Below are 20,151 nucleotides of genomic sequence, written 5' to 3' on the forward strand. Positions count from 1 at the left end.
TGAGGTGCCGCATAACACGCAAATGTGTGGTAATAAAAGAAATAGAGATATGAATTTATATGCGACGAATATTCTCCGATGTGTCAGAGAAAATATTTAAATCATAAAAACCCGAACAAGCAGATCACATGCTAAGCGAGCATTAACTGAAAATGTATGTGTGGAGAGGAGTGTGGGTAAGAGAATGTGAGAGGCCAACTGAAACCAGTAAATATTTGGGTTGGTAATAATCATAACGGGCAGGCAAACAAAGGGTTAAAAATATGGGTCAGGCAGGAGCGACAACACACGCATATAGTATTACACATATATACATATATATGTATTATATCTAAAAATATTATATAAATATATATGTGTCAATATGTATGTGTGTTCATTCATAAACCCAAGTGACATCCAGCCAAGCAGCAGCGTCAGCAATACAATACAGGCGGCTATCAAATGAAGTCACCAAAGTACCTTTATCCCGTGCCATATCTCCGCAGCGCTTCACTAAGTAGCAACAACATACTGTAGCAATGATTATTCTGGATTTCTCACACTCCTCCCTATTGGCGTGTATTGCCTGGCTGGAAAGTCATTAAAATTATCACATGCTGACGTCTGGCACGAATTCTCCGGTTGCCAAAGTCCGGGTGTTAGCTAAATATAGCTGTACTTTGTGAGAACTTACCCATTTATAAATATATGTATGTGTATGCATTGCTCGGTGTCGATTATGATTTGTGACAGCGCATAAATGGGGCATTTTGAGATTGGCCCAACGTAGGTATGTTGTGTATGAATAAGTGTATAAATACAGGGTGATTCGTAAATTTAGATATTCCGTAAATTATTATCAGGAAATTATTGCGCACGGTGTTTTAGTGATTCTTTAGACTTAGTCGAGTCATTGGCGATCATAATACAGAGTACATACATAATTGAGGCACTTACCATATACATTAGATATATAGAGAAACATGGTAAACAGAATATAGAAAGAATTGCTTTTGAATGCTAGATTTGTATAAAATTTGTATAAAGCAATGTACAAATGTATTATATACCCAAGATCAAATTTCAGAATCATATAAACTGCGCACTCAAACCGAATCTATAAAAAGTTGTTTCCTTAATTGGCACAAAATTTTTCATGTTCGCACAATTAGTGTATGTTGGGCAACTGTATTTTGAATGTGTTTCCAATGGATTCTAGGCCTACGGAATCACGGAAGCATATTGGGGACTACTTTATCGCGAACATAAATCATTCAGTGAATATCATGGCTATCGAAAACTTGTCTCATTAAAAATTTGTAGATTATAAAAGAAGTAAATTTCGAGTTAAAATTTTTTTATAAGTGTTCTAGAAGCTGTGTACGCTTTCCTTACGCGTTAAAATAAATTTGGAATCAAAAACCGTCAAATTCAGCAATTTTTATACAAATGTGAAGAGATTAAAACAAAAAAAATTTTTTTTTGTCCATAAAAATTTTAAATCGAAATTTTTTCTACTTTAGCAGTGAGTCGCCTCTAGATATTAAAATTTTTTTTTTTCCAAAAACTTTCTGTTTTCATAATCTATAAATTTTGCTATCAGGCTAAGCAAAAAATTTTTTTTTTTCGCTCCACCCTAATATATTTTTTACAGAGTCGCCTACGTTTGATTTTGGGTGCTACAAACTTCGTTAATATACTCTGCTCAGGTTATCAAAAATAACAATCGAGGTTGCAATATTTTTAGTTGCTCATCCGCTGAGTACACCTGGCTTCATACTCAGAGTAAACAGCTAAAAATTTCAGTGTAGACAGCTGAATTTTATACATTTAAATTTTAGCTGACAACGCAATTTAAAATAATGAAGCAGATATTGCCGGTATGGATTCTAACCTCCAACCGTTCCATATTTCGTTAATTATCTTGTGCTTGAGCATTACTATTCAGTTGGACGTGAATTTAGTACACTCTTACTACTTAAAGAGCTTAAAATATATATTTATATGCAGTTATATTTCAACTTCCCTTTACACTTTCAGTCGCCAACACTTCACTTTGCATGTCTTACAAATATGGGTCAGCCATGTTTAACATGCGGTGTTGGGTCAGCGACCTGAACGTCAAATAAAAATTAATATACTTTAAACGCTGCAACCGCAACACAAGCAATCAAATTCACAACATTATGACACAACAACAACAATAATAAATATTATATGGTCAAAAAGTCAAGTCAGCTTAATGGCAGTGCAAAGGCTAGGAAACGCGGCGCAGTGCGGCGAGAGCGTGAACGACGTGTGATTGCGTGTCTTAACGCCATCTTAACACCCGTAGCGAAGGCGGCTAGGGCCTTAATAAAGCCACGCCATCGCTGCAAGACGGTGGCACCGGCGACGCTGTGGCAAACACAAGTAGCACATTTGTTTTTTTCTTGAATATTGTACATGTGGTAGTAACTTATGCTGCCTGCAACTGCAATATGTAATATTTTAAAAACGCTGCCATTACAGCAGCACATGCAGTGGCGTGTCATTAGAGCGTAATGACGGATTTCTCTATGCCTTTCATAGCTTTCCACAAGCGTATATAGCATGTACTGACTGTGGCATGTGGAATGTGGCATGCTTTTGACTTTGCTTCATATCACAGCTCTCGCTTTCGTTCTAACTCTCGTTCCCTACTCTCGCTTCTACAGCCTGGCGTTCAAATGTACATGCTTATCAGACAGGAAATAAGCGTTGCATGTGGTTGGCAGTTAAGCTGTACTCTGAGGCGAACGTACGGAAGCTTTGCCTCTAATATTAAATAATTTTCTTTTCCATGCCATGTTGCTAGATTTAATCTAGCTAAGATTTTACATATTCCCTTTCGGTTCAAAATGTATTCACTTTCGGTTGAAATGAAGTTACTCATACGCACTGTAGCACACGCAAGCATTTGCAAAAGCGCTTAGGTAAAAGGCAATGCTTCATAGCCCCTCTGTACGTAAGTCAAATAAATGTTAAGACATATACGAAAAAACCTACCTTCGCAGAATCTTCAAAGCATTTTAACATGCCAGTTGCCAAAGAAGCTTTAATAACGCTGCGAAAATCGTTCGCACTAATAAGCTATGCATTTGATAATTTCTTTAAAGAGATTTATGCGGGAAATAATTAAAATATATTAAAAAATGTGTACTCAAAAGTTCCTTAGAAAACTCCAGCTAGAGGTATACAAGTTGATAGGTCTTGCCCTACTAGCTCCAAATTTATTTGTCTTAAGTTGGTACATCTGTCTTGCGAACACATGCAAAGTTACAAGTAATTCTGTCAATTAAATCTTGGTTAACAAGCCATTTGAAATTGACGTGTCAAAGTATTTTTTTTAATATGGGAAAAATTTAATGTCGCGCTGTGATTAGATTTTATGCTTTGAAAGGTTTAAAAGCAAAGGAAATTTATAAACAATTGTGAGAAGTGTATAAGGAGTCCTCACCTTCAAAGCGCATGGGATTAGACTTGGATCTACCACCATGATCCTAAATTGAAACAAAAACGTTTACCAGTCAACTGTAAAGCTCGTAGCTCGTAGTTCAGCTTCAAAGTAGATCAAGTCACTAGGATCAGCAAAGAAAATTATGACATCAGTTTTTTAAATGCAAAAGAAATTTTGTTGTTTGATTATCTGCAGAAAGGTAAAGCAATTAACTCTAAACATTACGGGAGCCTTCTGAATGAACCAATTCGTGGAATAATGACCTTGCAGCACAAGAAAATCATTTTTATCAAGACAATGCAATTAACCAGTAACTTCTTTGTAGCCCAAAAGGATAACACTCAAAATATGTCTATTTTGAAATATTCGCTTTCGAAATTGCATCGTCAATAGCATTTCAAACTCGAACTTTTATGCAACTCCTTTTGTAGTTTGTGACATTAGCACGTGCATATATATTATATAAATGACAGCAAAAAGTGCGATAAACAACTGCATAAATTAATTACTCGAAGCGTTATGAACTAATATGCAAATATCGTGAAAATGCAATTATCCTTGTTAATTGATTGTAATACAGGATATCCTTGTGTAAATATGTGCCTTAAAAAATAAATAATAGCAAGAACTTAAGTTCACAGGGTGATTCAAAGGCAATGTTTTCTTTTCATATAGAGAAGTTTTTTATTTTTATGCCCTAAACAGGGTTATTAGATTCACCACAAAGTTTGTAACACCCTGAAAGAAAAGGAAGCGGAGACGCTATGAAACATATATGTATGTCATTAGCATGACAAACTTAGTCGATCTAGCCATTTCCGTATGTCTGCACATACGCAAGCTAGTCCTTCAATTTTTAAGATATCGAACTGAAATTGAACACACACCTTTTCTCTTCAAGAAGCTGATAAGATCACTGTAACATATAACTGACATATAAACTGAACGACCGGAATCAAGTTCTTGTATGGAAAACGCTTTTCTTTGACTAGACATCTTCACGAAATGGCAAGGATTATTGTCCAAGTCAACGCTACAAGAAATTGTTCAAATTGGACCACTATAGCATATAGTTTTTAAACAAACTGAGCGATCAAAATTAAGTTGCCGTATGGACATTTTTTTATCTGTGAATGGTATTATAGCTTAAGTGCAGCCGAAGTTAACGTTTCTTTACGGCTTAATTAAATTTTGTAGTGAGAGCTAGTGAGATCTCAAGTGTATAGAGAAGGCTGTATGGCAGTTGAAAATAAATGATTGTAACGGAAGAAAACCACTAGTAACTTAGAACGGCTAGGTGTCCTATTAAACTCCCTCTATCCTGCAACACAAAATTTGAACGTTTATTTTAGAAGTATTATTCAAAGTATTTTCCATCTGAATCAATTATATTTTCCTACCTATCTGGCAATTTATGGATTTCATCTCAAAAGAACTGCGGCGATTAAGAGTCATAACAAACTACCATTTGTTGTGTTGTGAAGCGGTTTTCCAAACAGTTTTTGATTTCATTAATGGTTTCATCCAGTTTAAGAAGCCCATAACACAGCACGCACTTCTGATCCCACCAAATATGGAGTACATATGCTCTGCTGCTTTGGCATCAAGAATATACGGCTTTGTCGTTAATTTGGCTGCTTGTTTAGGTTTGACATATAACTTTTTGTATTTGAGGATTTTGTGACTAATCCAGTTTTCATCGCCGGTCACAAACCGTTGCAGAAACGACTTCTTTCTGTAGCGTTCAAGCAGCATTTCTGATATTCAAAATCGTTTTTCAACGTCTCTTGGCTTCAATTTATATCGCAGCCATTTTTAAGATTTTTAAACGTTTCGAAGTAGTTGCCTGAGCGGCTTCCATTCTATCTACTAGAGCATATTTACCATAAACTTTTACTAAAATACGATGACTTTCGGATGGTGTTTTCTGCATCTAAAAGTATTGAACAAAAAACACTTTTGCAATATAATTTTATATTATATAATATTGTATTATATTTAAACTTTTTATTTGAATATATTTTACTTTGTTTAGTAATATCTTTATAAATATATTATATCTCATCTCAACCACCCGTTACCAACACTTGAATTTGCATGTTTTAATGTGCTTATGTGTTTATTGTTTTTTTCCTTGTTATACCCTGAACAGGGTATATTAAGTTTGCCACGAAGTTTGTAATACCCTAAGGGAAACGGCGGAGACCCTACAAAATATATATATAAATTCTCAACAATTTTTTAGACATTTTGCACATGTTCTTTTCTCCACAAGAAGCTGTTCAAACGCCGATATCGAATCACTATAACATATAGCTGCCATATAAACTGAACGATCGGAATCAAGTCATTGTATCAAAATCCTTTGTATTTGACGAGATGTCAGTAGGAAATTTGGTATAGAATATTTTCTTAATCAACGCTACAATATCTGAAGAAATTTTCTAGATCGTTACATATCTGATATGCAAAATGAACGATCAAAATCAAATTCATGTATGGAAACCTCGTTATTTGTGAAGGGTACTCCAGCTTCGATGCAACTGAAGTTAACGTTTTTTCTTGTTTTTTTCTCATTTCAAGCTATGCAACATGATTTTATTATGCAAATTTGTTTGCAAATGAAGCATAACAATGCAGAAAAGCGAGAATTTAAAATATAAATAAAAACTAAAAAAAATATATATATTTGGAATACCTACACACGCTCGTAAAAGTGTAAGCGAAAGATAACTGGAGCGTGCTTATGTGTGTGTGTCGTCGGAACTCTATTCAATTACAACACTTTACAGCTTTTATCGCTTTCATTCAATTTATTAACTGTATAACAATTAAATATTTGTAAGCAATATTTATCCTTGTAGTTCATGAATTGAGAGATTTGTGAAATGTAACATATCCTTCGCTGACCTTTCATTTATTCAACTGCGTGTCGATGAGCACACACACACATGTGTGCATACACACGGATATGAGGCGAATTGTGTCAACTTTACTTTGCGACCATTCATTCACTTTGTTGTTGTTAGCAAATAGCTTTAACACAGACATGTACGAGCATACATGCCTATATACATACATATATATGTTATATATTTATATATATTTCCATTTACAGCCATTCCCGTACATAAGGGACAAATGTAAATTGCGTTTATGCATATTCTCGCATATTTGCTATTTCGCATTTGCATTTCGCCACAAAACCATAAACCTTTCTGCACCACAACACATATTATTACGCTTACTTAACTGGCTGTTGCAACATTGTTGCTGCAACATTATACTTTGCTTGTTGTTTTCATGCTTGGCTACGCAGTGAAAACAGGCGTACTGGCACAAATACACTTAAGTACGTTTGCGCTTGCAATAGACACCCTGTATATATATGTAATATTATATATATATATATATATACATATGTATATCTTGTATTTATATATATTTTTTCTATTTGCTATTCATTATTGACATTATTATGGCTGTTATTACTATGATTACAAATATAGACCTCTCTTATTTGCAAACTTGTTATTGTTTTTGTTCTTTGCTTTTGCGACATTATGTTGAGTTGCTTTACTATCTGCTTGCCACAGGAGGCAAAACAGTTTGCTTTTAGGCAACACATGCAAAGAATAGCAAGGTAATTTTCACGTTTCCATTCGTATAACCTGGAAAATCATTTAAGGGTTGCCAACTGTTAACATTTTTGTGTATTTTACAAACTATGAGCTCTATGCTCGAGGCAACTCTATTAACTGGAACATAAAAATTTTTGCAACCGCTTTATAGTTTGCATATGTCAAATGAGAGATATTTAACTTTATTTCTCGAAAACAATTAAGTTCATCTCAAGCAGAGATAAAGACAATCTTCTTGCCCGTCAAATTTTAATTATTACAACCTCTATTCATTAATGGATTAACAGTGGGATTTATAACATAAATAATACAAAAAATTCGATAAAACAAAACTGATATACTAATTTTGGGGAATAATAACGGGGATTGCAGCAAGTAACATAAATTTGATTTTATAATGATAATATTGAAATGCTGTCAGATTTCAATATAAGAGACACTCAATTTATTATTTTGAGACAGGAAATGTAGAAATAAAGTTCTGTTGATTTGTTTTGTTTTACTGCTTGATGACTGGACTTGGACGTTATGTGAGCTCACTAACCGGTGAGCGCACACCAGCTCTCCTGCTGTCGCAAAGTTCTTCCGTTCTATGGTCTAGTGAGTTCCATGTCTTTCTGTCCGTTTGGCATACTTGCTGTAAGGCCAAATATTTCGCCAGATGCCTACTCGTATGCGGTGTATTAAAATCATCTATTATTCTTCTACAAGTCTATGTTTAAAAAAGCTTTATTCACATTTCTTAACCAAGCTTGGGTATAGCTGTCATAGAATATTAATGAACAGATCATGCTTAGTTCTGCATTACAGTCCGCGTCGTTTATAAAAACTTGGCAGCTCTATAGCTCGGTACTTAAAATCGTATATTTTAGAAGTGATAGAAACAATTATTTATTTGGTGTGCGTGAAAATATGTATTCTATATGTATATTCAAAAAGTCGTTAGGAGCCATCATCTGTACCATTACAAGCAGTGGATATTGTGGGATCATCTGAGAATGTGAAATATTTGGTTGCGATTAACTCTTTACCGGACAATTTTGATTCAAATACAATTTATTCATCGCTATTACATGGACAGTAGTATTATTTTTGTGATATTGTATAAAAAATCGAGCCTACGAAGCTGACCCCATGCTAAATATACTTGAGCTGTAATTTCGTACTTGTATTCGGTGCAAACTCCATTAATGACTATTGAAATTTATGTATATATTAATTTACTTTCTAGACGCTTTGATGCCACTTAGGCCTTACCATCAATTAGAAAACCACACGGTTGCATTGAGGTATATTTGTCACTCTCTTTCTCTAAGTGTGTGTGCCTGTATTATTTATTTATAGATATTTACATACTAATGCAACCGACTGTAACTTGACGATGATGTCTACGTGTTCGATTGCATAATTGGATGATGATATAATTATTTGCTTGGTCGGTAAACGCTTGAATGCCATCGCACACACGCTCTTGCTGGTCAAGACGCATTTAACTTGGCAAATACAAATACAAATACAAATGCAAAGGCATGTTTAGGTGATGATGCAGTGTTTGCAAATGTACAAATATTTATATATGTACGTATGTATGCATATATGTATACAATTATGCAAATACCGTTAGAATACAATATGTATATATGCATGTACAATACATATATATTGCACTAGCAAAAATATTTGCTTATTCTTTTATTGTCGTTGAATAATTTCTTAGTCTTATATATGGTTATATACTTATCATAAATATATATGTATGTACATCAGTACTCATATTTAAATAATTACATGCCTGAGTAATTGTTTATACTGAACGCTTTCTAATAAAATGCTTTGTAAATATGCCTACTTACACATACATACATATTCATATATGCACCTACATACACAAATACATACATCCATGCACATAATTCGAATGCCATCTTGTGGTCAATTCTTGTAATTACTCGCCAATACAGTAGTGTTGTTGCTAACTTCATTTTATCTACAAAATTATTAAATATTTAATATGTGCTTTGTGCTGTGTTTATAAGTACATACATTATACATATACCTATATATTTATTCATAACCACTGTTACTATGCTGATAAATTCCATATAAGATTGCGGTTGTTGGCAGCAATTAGTGGCAGCACTCAGTGGCCGCAAATTAAATGATTTGTGATACACAATAGGAGTGGTGGCTAGATTTCTAAACTTGAGCAGAATAATTAGTATATTCGTAAAAGTAATTAAATGGAATGAGCACTAAATATTTTTTATTAAAATGAAATTAAGATGCTGGTTGCAATATTTTGTTTTCACGTAGAAATATGCTGTTCAAACCAAATTGAATATTTATTGTGCTGCAAAACATACCCAGAACCGTAATAGCTTCTATTTAGTGCTGATAAGAGGAACAAAACTACATATAGCGATACTACAATATTTCAAATTTTTTAGAAAAGCTACAAAATAAGTTAAAATAGAGGGTTTTATAAGTTTTAGGCTGGCTTCAAACGTTTAAAATATTCTATGAGCTTCTCATTAAAAGCCGAAAACCAACAAAGGTTTGACATTGCCTACAAGTATATGTACATATTTGTCTCAATGCCTACGTTGAAGATTTAAGCTTGCTTGTTCACACACATACAATATTATGTTAGACTTTCAATTGATTTGATGGCCCATACATTTTCATTATCTAAATTAGTTTATATGATGTATAAAGAGTTGTTTGACTAAAGCATAGCTGAACACACTAAAATATTAGACAAACAAGTAAGGAAGGGCTAAGTTCGGATGTAATCGAACATTTTATACTCTCGCAAAGTCAAATCGTATACTTGTTTGAGATTTCTTTGCGGATTGGCTGATATTTTCGGTAGAAGGTCAACTATAGGCACTGGGGTCCACATATTTAGTACTTAGGGGCTTGAACAGTTTTGGTTCGATTTAGACAATTTTTGGTCACAAGATGGCATAATTTAAACGTATTATTCACGCAAAGTTTTACCCCGATATAATCATTGTTGCTTGATATGCATAGTTGAAAGTGAAAGAATCAGATGGAATTGAAAATGTGTTATATGGGAAATAGGCGTGGTTGTAGTCCGATTCCTCCCATTTTCGCACTATAACATAGAAATATGAAAAGAACGTTATGCACCGAATTTGGTTGAAATCGATTAAGCAGATCCCAAGATATGGGTTTTCACCTAAAAGTGGGCGGTGCCACGCCGACTGTCTAATATTGAACGCGGTCCCTATAAAGTAATCTCATACCATCAATGAGATAAAATTAAATGTCTCTGGTGTGTTTAGTGCTTGATTTATCACGCATTCAGTAGCATTATATGGGAGTGGGCGGAGTTGCCACATGATTTCAACTATTTTAACACTGTAGGTAGAGGTTCTAAAAAAATTTGCTTCTAGTGAATTTTTTTATTATGGCATTAGCGGCTTAGGAGATATGCACATTAAACCTATTAGGGGCGGGACCACGCCCACTTTTAAAATAATTTTTAACTGCAGTTGCCCCTCCCTATTGTAATCCTGTGTATATAATATACATATGTATATATAAGAGTCTTGTATCTTGTTGTGGAGCTTAGTTATGACAATTTATTTGTTCTTGAATAATGGCGTTTTGTAGGCGTGGCAGTGGTCCGATTGCGCCCCTGCAATACCAACCGTCTCACGGTACCCAGAAACATGGCTACCAAGTTTCATAAAGACATCTCTATTTTTACTCAAGTTAGAGCTTGCAGGGACGGACGGACGGACGGACAGACAGTCACCCGGATTTCAACTCGTCTCTTCATCCTGATCATTTATATATACATAACCCTATATCTAACTCGATTAGTTTTAGGGGATACAAACAAACGTTAGGTGAACAAAACTTATGTACTCTGTAGCAACAGGTTGCGAGAGTATAATAAGAAAACAAGTTAACTTCGGCTGCGCGCATGATATAAAATACCCTTCACAAGTGCATTTTATAGTTTAGTTTGCTTAACAGCGACATGTTATAGTGATCCGATCTAAAAAAGATTTTCGGAGATTGTAGCGCATGATTGATTTCATGAAGATATAATATTTTGTCAAATAAAAAGTTTTTCATACAAAATTTTGCTTTTGATGGTAGTTTGTATGGCAGCTATATGCTATAGTGCTCCGCTATGGGCGGTTACCACAAATGAGCAGCTTCTTGCAGATAAAAAGACGTGTGCAAAATTTCGGATCGATATCTTAAAGAGTGTTGGACTAGTTCGCGTATTACAAACATACGGCCATGGCTAAATCGACTTAGCGACATTTCCTTCTGGGTGTTATAAACTTGACCATATAATGGTTATGTTTAAAACTACTAAAAGTGTAGTACTACGCCACAATCACTCAATTTCACAACCAGAATGCTAGAGGAGGGCTTTATAGCAGCAGGTGTAAAAATTGTACAATGGATATGGCACCGCCCACTATACTTCAGGAACTACTTGACCAATTGCAGCCAAATTTGGTGTGTGAGTTTACCCAGACATGCTATCAGACACTGTGAATGTAGGTGAAATCGATGATAATCACGCCCACTTCTCATATAATAATCTTTTAAATTCCAGCTAACTCTTTCACTTTACAGTCGATAAATCAATAGCGCACTCAAAGTTTTTCATCTTACGCCCAAAATCGTCGAGATCGGACTATAACTTTTCAGAAACCCAGACACCAAATATGTAGACCACAGTATATATGACTGTTTTTCTTACCGAACATATCGGTCAATCTGTAAATTCTAGCATTGAAACTCGGGGTGAATATTTTTATGATCTTTTGCCTTTTTTTGCCCCTTTTGCTTAAAGTGGATGAAATTAATGCTTTACTTCCCTTAGTCCCCATATACGAAGAATCAAACATACGCTTCATTCTCTATACCTTATAGCATATTGGTCAATCTGTGAGCTTTTATAATGAAATTCAGAGAGCCTCTATTTCTGGTGTCGTAATATCGAAACTGGAAAAATCGGTCTAAAAATTCTTTAGCCATCATATACTTTATATAATAAAATTAATAATAATTATAAAGAAATTTTAAACTTTTGCTGGCTATATACCGAATATATCGGTCAATATATAAGATCTCTTGACAAAATTAAGTGAAAGTGAAAGATAATACTATATATACAATATTTGTTTGCCACAAATGTGTGATATCGAACCACGAATTACTGCATCTCCCTTGTAGTATTGTAAATATAATAAATAATTTTCATTGGTCCAGATCGGAATTAGGACTTCCCATCCTTTTGTTGACGTTTTTCTCATATACCCATATATTATATTAACATTTGATTGAGTTTATATCACATATACCGCATTTGAATTAATTATATTGATTTTAATATTAATACTCGTATTTTGAACATGCGAAAATTATAAAACTAATCGAGAAAGATGTAGGGTTATGTATATATTAACGATCAGTACGACGAGACGAGTTGAAATCTGGCTGACTGTCAGTCCGTTCGCTCCGCTCTCCTTCTGTCCGTGCAGGCGATAGATTGAGTAAAACTTTAGATATCTTGATGTTTTATATGTTCCTTGGCGCTCAAGGGAGGTTGGTGTTGCAGTTTGGCGTAATCGGAATACTGCCACGCCCAGAAAACACCATTAAACGTAAACCTATAAAGTGCAATAACTAAGCAATAAATTAAGATACATAACTATAATTTCGTGCAAGGAATCACAGTAAGGAGTGCCACCCGCTGGCTTAAAAGTGGGCGTGGTCCCGCCCTCTAAATGTTTTAATAAATATATCTGCAAAATTGCTGAAGCTAGATTAACCAAACTTGCTGAGAAGAATTTTTTTTAACACCTCTTCAAATAACGCGAAAATTGGTCAAAATTAAATTATAACCACGCTCACTGCCTATATAACGGTTGTGTTGAAAATTACTAAGAGTGCGTTAACGCATTTAATAAATTAGCCACAATCCGGTTAACTTTATACCGCATTTATCGGCCAATATGTTAGAAATCTAAACGAAATTCGGAAAGAAACTCTTATTGATAATCGTGTATCTTCTTGCCTGTGATTGTAAATAATGGATGCAATACTTTCTACTTTTAGCTAAAATATATGCAAAAATCGTGCGTAAGTCTTTACTTTGCAAGATTATGAGTATGTTTGGTTACGCTTGAACTTAGCTCCTCCTTAATTGTTTAAGTTTTTACTTTATTCTCGCTTAACATAATCTTTTTTGTTAGCTGATGAGTTGTAACTTACATTCAAATACATAAACTGACTTCCTACTTAATAAATTGTATCTCTAAATCACTATGTTTCTCCGTCCAAATCGAGTAAGCATTTATTATTAAATACTCTTCATGCTCGTTGCACAATCTAACAGTTTATTGAATTGTAAATAAGTTTGCAAAAGCATTTCATTCATATTATATATTATGGCATTGCCCCATTATTCTTGGCTTATATGTTATTTCTTTCATTTGACAATTGAATTCTCGGTTATTCCTTCATATAATGTTGTTTATTTAATACTCGAGCGTTTGCTTTGTTGCACAATGCGCTTGAATGTATGATGAAACAGCTGTACGGGTGTGTGTGTGTGTGTGTACTTAAGGAGTTGCTTCTTGAGTGCACGTGCGCTCATATAGTGAATTATTTCAACTCACTTAGTATGTACCGTAAGCATAGGCAAGCTTTTAAACGTTTCGGTTCGACAAATGTAAATACGCCGTTACCTCGATGTATATATATGTATACATAGATTATGTTTATATTCTTTGTATTTACATACACTTTGCATTTTAAGTGCACCACAAATACATGTGACTGCGAAGATATATATATGTGTGTATATATATATATATATGTATATGTATATGGCTGTGGCTGTGTGCTTAAATAAAAATACGAATTTGCTTGCAATTGCATTTTCAACTATTATTGTTGTTGCTGTAGTTGCATTTCGTCAATCAATTCGTAGATAGTACATTACTTCCAATACATACATACATACATATATATGTACATATATAGATATGAATCTGCTCTCTTGGTTTCGGCATCGTTCACCTCCACCTCCTGCATTGCGGTGTGAGAATGTCATGTTTTCGACTCGAATTTGCAAATGTCTACAAAATATATTGCACAATGCGTTCATGCACGTAACAACACTGTCAAGCCACGTGTTGTGTTTCAATGTACTAAACACGCATATACACGAACACCCATATAGGTATGTATGTATAAATAGTATATCTGCATCTCTGGTGAAATTTATCTCTTTTAATTTGAGCAGCATTTGCGAATAACCAAATTTTAGCATTGTAATGGTACTACTTTAGCTAACCAATCGGCATAACGACAACGTTGCACCGTTAGTTATGTAAGGAAAAAGTGCCATATATATGTGTGTGCGCCTAAAAGTAGGCTTTATTTGCTTATAAGTCATTGCATACGAAATGTTTCCGCAAATATTTGTGTGTTGAGTCTCTAGGATTTCACGAAATTATTTGGTATATTGGAAATAAGAGCAATATATTTTATTTTATTCAATTTCTGTTCAAACTCAGATGTTTTCTTTTATTGTCGCATTCTTGAGTCTGTATAGTTATAGTTTTCTAAATAAAAGGCAATTTTTTCTGGAGGTTGAAAGTGATACTATATTATATACGTAAATTTACGAGTATTAGCATGGTTCGCAACAAATATTGTTATTTTTCTCTATTTGAGAGCGTTAAGTTTGAAAATTGTTATAACATTTTTTGAAAGATATACAGAAATACAACCTTACAATTTCTTGGCAAAATAAAGACTAAACAGAAATCAATATTTGTAATAAAATTTTTCGAAAACTTTATCTATATATATCAAGAAGGATGTGTATATTATGAAGGGGAAGGTCACCACCAGGTGGCTCTGCAATATACCGACTACTATAAAGTTTAACCGATTGTTACAAAAATTAGTATGTACATGTATTTTTTCATGAAGAAAACGATTATGCTATCCCTATTGACGCAACTTGCCACCTGAAACTTGATTTTGATTTATGAGGTCTTGGTGGATTTATGAACATAGGAGAAACGCTTCCCAAAAAATTTAATAATATACAGAAGTACTCCAATACATTATAAACTCCGAAGCCGCTAGACCGATTTCAATAAAAATTTCGGACGATCTTCAAGACGGCCCAGCGAGTGATCCTGTAAAGTTTGGTGGTGACATTTTTGAGCATATACTAACTGCAACCAAATACGAAATGCCCTAAACTTCCAGCCAATTTCAGCACTATTGTACACGGAAAAAATTAATAAATTGCCTGTATTTTCCCAGTTGCACAAAATAATTATTTAAATCATAACTGGCTCGGTAATCGAGCTATATAGACAGCAAAAAATGCTGAAATTAGTTTTGATAATAACATTTTACTAAATTAAGCAGCTTATTCAATATAATTTAATTATACCTTAGTCACAGCAAGACGTGGTCGGGGTCTTCTAGTTTAAATTAAATTAACTGCTAGCTGATCGAAGCCAACTGACAGACATTTGACAGTCAAATAACAGCAGCTATTTTACCAGCATTTGTAATTATTTCCAGCCATATATGTATATATATCGAACATCAGCTACATCAAGTCCTTTAACAGCTGTTTGACAGATATCTGACAGCATGAGTGAAATCTTTGAGAAATTATGCGATGTATTGTAATTAGGGCCGCAATATACTGTGATAAAGATTAATAGAAGATTAATTCAAACATTTATTTAAATGTTCTGCTTACCTATTGAGGAACGTGATCACGAAAAAATCGACTTTAATTTTCAAAACATTGGAAAATTACAACATTCCTTTGGAAGATTGCCGTGGAGAGGGCTACGATAATGGTAGTATTATGAGCGGTAAGAAGAAGCGTAAAATTATATCCAACGTAAAATTAAGTATGCAGCTATTTTTAAGTATTTTGGTTAATCAATAAAAAAAGCTCGGTTCTTCAAGAGATCAATGCCACAATCGACGCTGAATGGAAAGCCTTCTTGTGAGGAAAACACAAGAAAAAACAAAATCACGGAAAGGACCTACATAAAGAAATTAATGAAAATTGCAGTAAAGAAGAAATTGAATTCAAGAGATATCGTTCTCATTTCTATGGCAGTTCCATGATATGAAAGATATGAAAAAAGATGAACTTAACGCATCAGCAAACAATTTAGCAAAAACAATATACCGTTGATGTATATGATGTATATGATAAATGCTCCAATGAAGCTGTTCACTTCTGACACGTTTGCGATGCAAATTTTGAAAGCCGTCTTACTACATAACACTTATTGAATGTGATGAACGTTCGTTCAGTGCTTTGGAAAGGGTCAAAAATGTTCATCGATCACAAACATCACAACGCAAGATTTCCGAACTAGCTACATTGTGCCTAGAGGCAGACTATTATCGACGCAATCGCTGCCGCCACTCGAAAAGCGCATTTCCAAGTTGAAAACAATTGAAGATTGCAGGATTTTAAAGTGCATGCTCAAAAACTTGTTCACGATATATTATATAACCGATTTTTAAAGAAGAATCGTTTCTTCACTTATTTGATCGATAAATTAATGTTTAAATGAGATATTTCTGTTTTCTTATAAACTGTCAAGCCTTGCTATCCTCATATTCATATATTCCGGTATAATCTGGAAAAATATTTTTGACTGAAATCCTATATATGAACTAATTTATACATTATTGATTTTCAAAATGCTACAAAACTAATTTGTGTGAGACAACCAACATCAACAAGAAAGCTAACTAGCAAGCTCAAGAACTTCTCTCTTCAATTCACCTTTCAAAAACTCAACTTTATATTTTACATTCCCTCCCTTACATTACCTTCCAACTACCAACTGTGTTAATAGGTTTCTGTGTGAAAAACAGTAATTTTTGTGCCTAAGCACTTCAGCAACAGATTGCGTCAGTGAATTGCGAATGAATAATGCGAATAATTTCCGTCAAGAGTCACAATACGAGCGCAATTGCAATTTTAAGCGACGTCAAGCAGAGGCAATGCCAAAGAAAGAAACTAAATGTCGCGTGGAGATCACGCACAGACAAAGACAATGCAAATGCACATGCAAATCTCCATGCATACTGATATTCGGATGGGTGTAAGTCGGTTACGAAAAGCATAAGCAGCAGCTTTTGGGCGAGACAGGAGACTTATGAAGAACAACGAATGTTTTATGCTGCTAATTTTAATACAAAAAAAAAAAAATACAAAAAACAGGAAATACGCATGCATACAATGGATTTTGTGGCAAGGCGGAGATAATAAAACCCTTCCGTTAACACAAACACTGACACACTTATATACGTATACATCACACAGGCATAATAAAACTGACAATGTGATGAAGTGGTGGGCGGGGGGAAACGAAATTGGGGAGTAAGAAATGGCACTGCTAAGGGTCATATGAAAGAGAAATATACATATTTAAGTCTGTGAAAGCTTTCACCGAAAAGCTCAAACTTCACAAGCAGGCAAGCGTTGATGTGCATATGTATGTGTCTGTGCATTTACGATTATAATCACAAAAGATGAAGTTCGCAATGGTGTTGCAACAACAAAAATATGCACTTGCATTTGTTATCATTGCAACAACAAAATCAACAGGATCAACAACATTCGTTGCAATGAAGATTTGCAGATTTCTATACCATTTATGCCATAACTTAAGCTTGGTAGTAGTTATGTTATAGGCTTAAAAGCTTGCAAGTACATTCCATGGGATTCCGCACAGAAGCGTGTTACTACCTGTATGATAAGATCACCATTCTTTTTAAAAGTTGTTGAAAGTATTATTAGAGACAACTTTGAATAAATCAACAAGTGGGAACGAAGAAAACTTGCTTCAACCGAGTTATCCGTTATTTTCTGTTAACAGCCATAACATCAAAAAAATGCCGAAAATCATATGCCATGTTCTTTGCGTTAGTATCGGAGAGGTAATAAGAGCTCTCAAAATCTATTTGGCTTCCTTCGGCATATTCTGTTTATGGTTTGATCATATGGTGGTGGTATGCTCCGTTAATCAGACGTCACTAAGCGTATGCTCTCCGGTATAACCATTACAAAATTCATCGTTTAGCTACTTTCTTTACTAGCATTGACTAGGGAAATTGTTTGAAGGACCTAAGTATAAACTAGAAACCATCTTCAGCAAAGTTCTAAATGTGATAAGTAACCTACATACCTACATATATCCCTATCATATAAAGTCAACACAGTCAGGAAAGGATTACCAGAGCTATGTATTAATTGTGCAAGCGGTCTAATGTACACCAGATTAAATGTGAACTGTTTTGACAGAGCTAACTTCAGCTTCTAACAGGTCTAACTAGGGCTTACATAAGGAAAATATGTTCACGATCTAAATTTTCATATTTCATATTATTGAGAAGCAGTTTGCAAAACTTCGTCGAAATTTTTCAAAAACTTATATGGTAGATCCACAATCGTAGTGCGTTATGGTTTTTGTAATCGATTGATATTTTTTTAATTGTCTTCAGAATCTTACGAGCAGACTGGGGTATCACAAATCATAAAGACCTATCAGACGATTAGACCTATAGGCTATGTTTGGATGCATGAAATCGTCAAGGCAGGGAGTCGTTTACCAAAGACTTACCGGGACAGAGCTTCCCTAAACATCCATACATTTGTCTTTAATTGTTTTGCATTTTTCCGGTATACTCTTTTTCGATAATTAACTATACACAGTACTACAGTACCTAGAAAATACTTGCAGTTCTGAAGAAGAAGAAGGTGCACAACATAAACAACAAAAATGTACGCGGAGTAAGGAAGAACTCAGCAACTCAACAACAACCAAAACTTAACCGAAGTAAGGAGAATGCAACACCTGAAGTGCGAAAGACCAGTGTCCAAGAAGAAGAGAGGCTCGACGAGTTCGTCCACTTAATGAAACTGGCTCCTAATCGTAGAGAGATTTCGCACAAAACGATGTACAAACAAATGCTCTTTAGAATTCTGCAGAAAGCAAAAATTGGAGGAAATCCCTGGTGTTGAGAGTATAAATATTCCTAAAATCTATTCCGCCGGTTCTTTGCTATAAGTTGAAATTCGCGAATATCTGGTCCGGTCTGGTACACGTGTGTTCAGTCGTTACATATTTATAGACTTCAACGTGAATGGTATACAAATTACAGTTACTAAGTTACTAAGCATTTCTGAGTTATACACTGTTACGTACATACATATGTCTGTACAGTATATTCGCAGATACAGTCATACTCTTACATAAGCAAATAATAGTTTCATACAATGAAACAAATAAGTAATCACAAATGCAACAAATCAGTTGCAACAACACTAACAACACACGCTAAGTGTATGGGCTAACAATCAACGTATAATGCTGCTAACTGTAAAAGTAGTGCGACAATGGCAAAAGCAACGGTATAACAACGACAATGGCAACAATGGTAATGACAACAATTGTAAAGTAGTGGCAACATTTGCCGACAAATGCGTTTCAACAATTTGCTTGTGCAAACTAACATATGTAAATGCAAACGAACACTCGCCTGAAAAAGCAGAGATATTTCCTTATTCTTGTTGCATGCAGTCGACTATTTATTGTTTATTGTTGTTGGTGTTGCACTTGCTACTACTTTAGCTGGCACGCATGATGCATACAATTACAACTTCTTTATTATTATTCTTTGGCATTGTTGCTGCTGTGACTTTATATGTACTTGCGAACATTTGACGCTTAAAATCATGTTGCATAAGTAATAAGTTCAGTGCATTAATATTATAGCTTGTAGTTAGTTGTAAATGTTTCGGAAAGAATATCTTGGAACCAAGCTTTTATTTCCGGGTATAATTAGAATCTTCTGGAGTACTTGAAAAATTTGTAAATAAGTAACAATTTATAATATGATACAGTTAGGTTAGGAAGAGTGCCCTAGCTCTGGAGACTTTCAACGTTTCTGGACCTTATTAAGGTATCGTTAGGATCAAAG

The sequence above is a fragment of the Bactrocera oleae genome, chromosome 6 (genome assembly GCF_042242935.1).
Source record: "Bactrocera oleae isolate idBacOlea1 chromosome 6, idBacOlea1, whole genome shotgun sequence".
Lineage (NCBI taxonomy): Eukaryota > Metazoa > Arthropoda > Insecta > Diptera > Tephritidae > Bactrocera > Bactrocera oleae.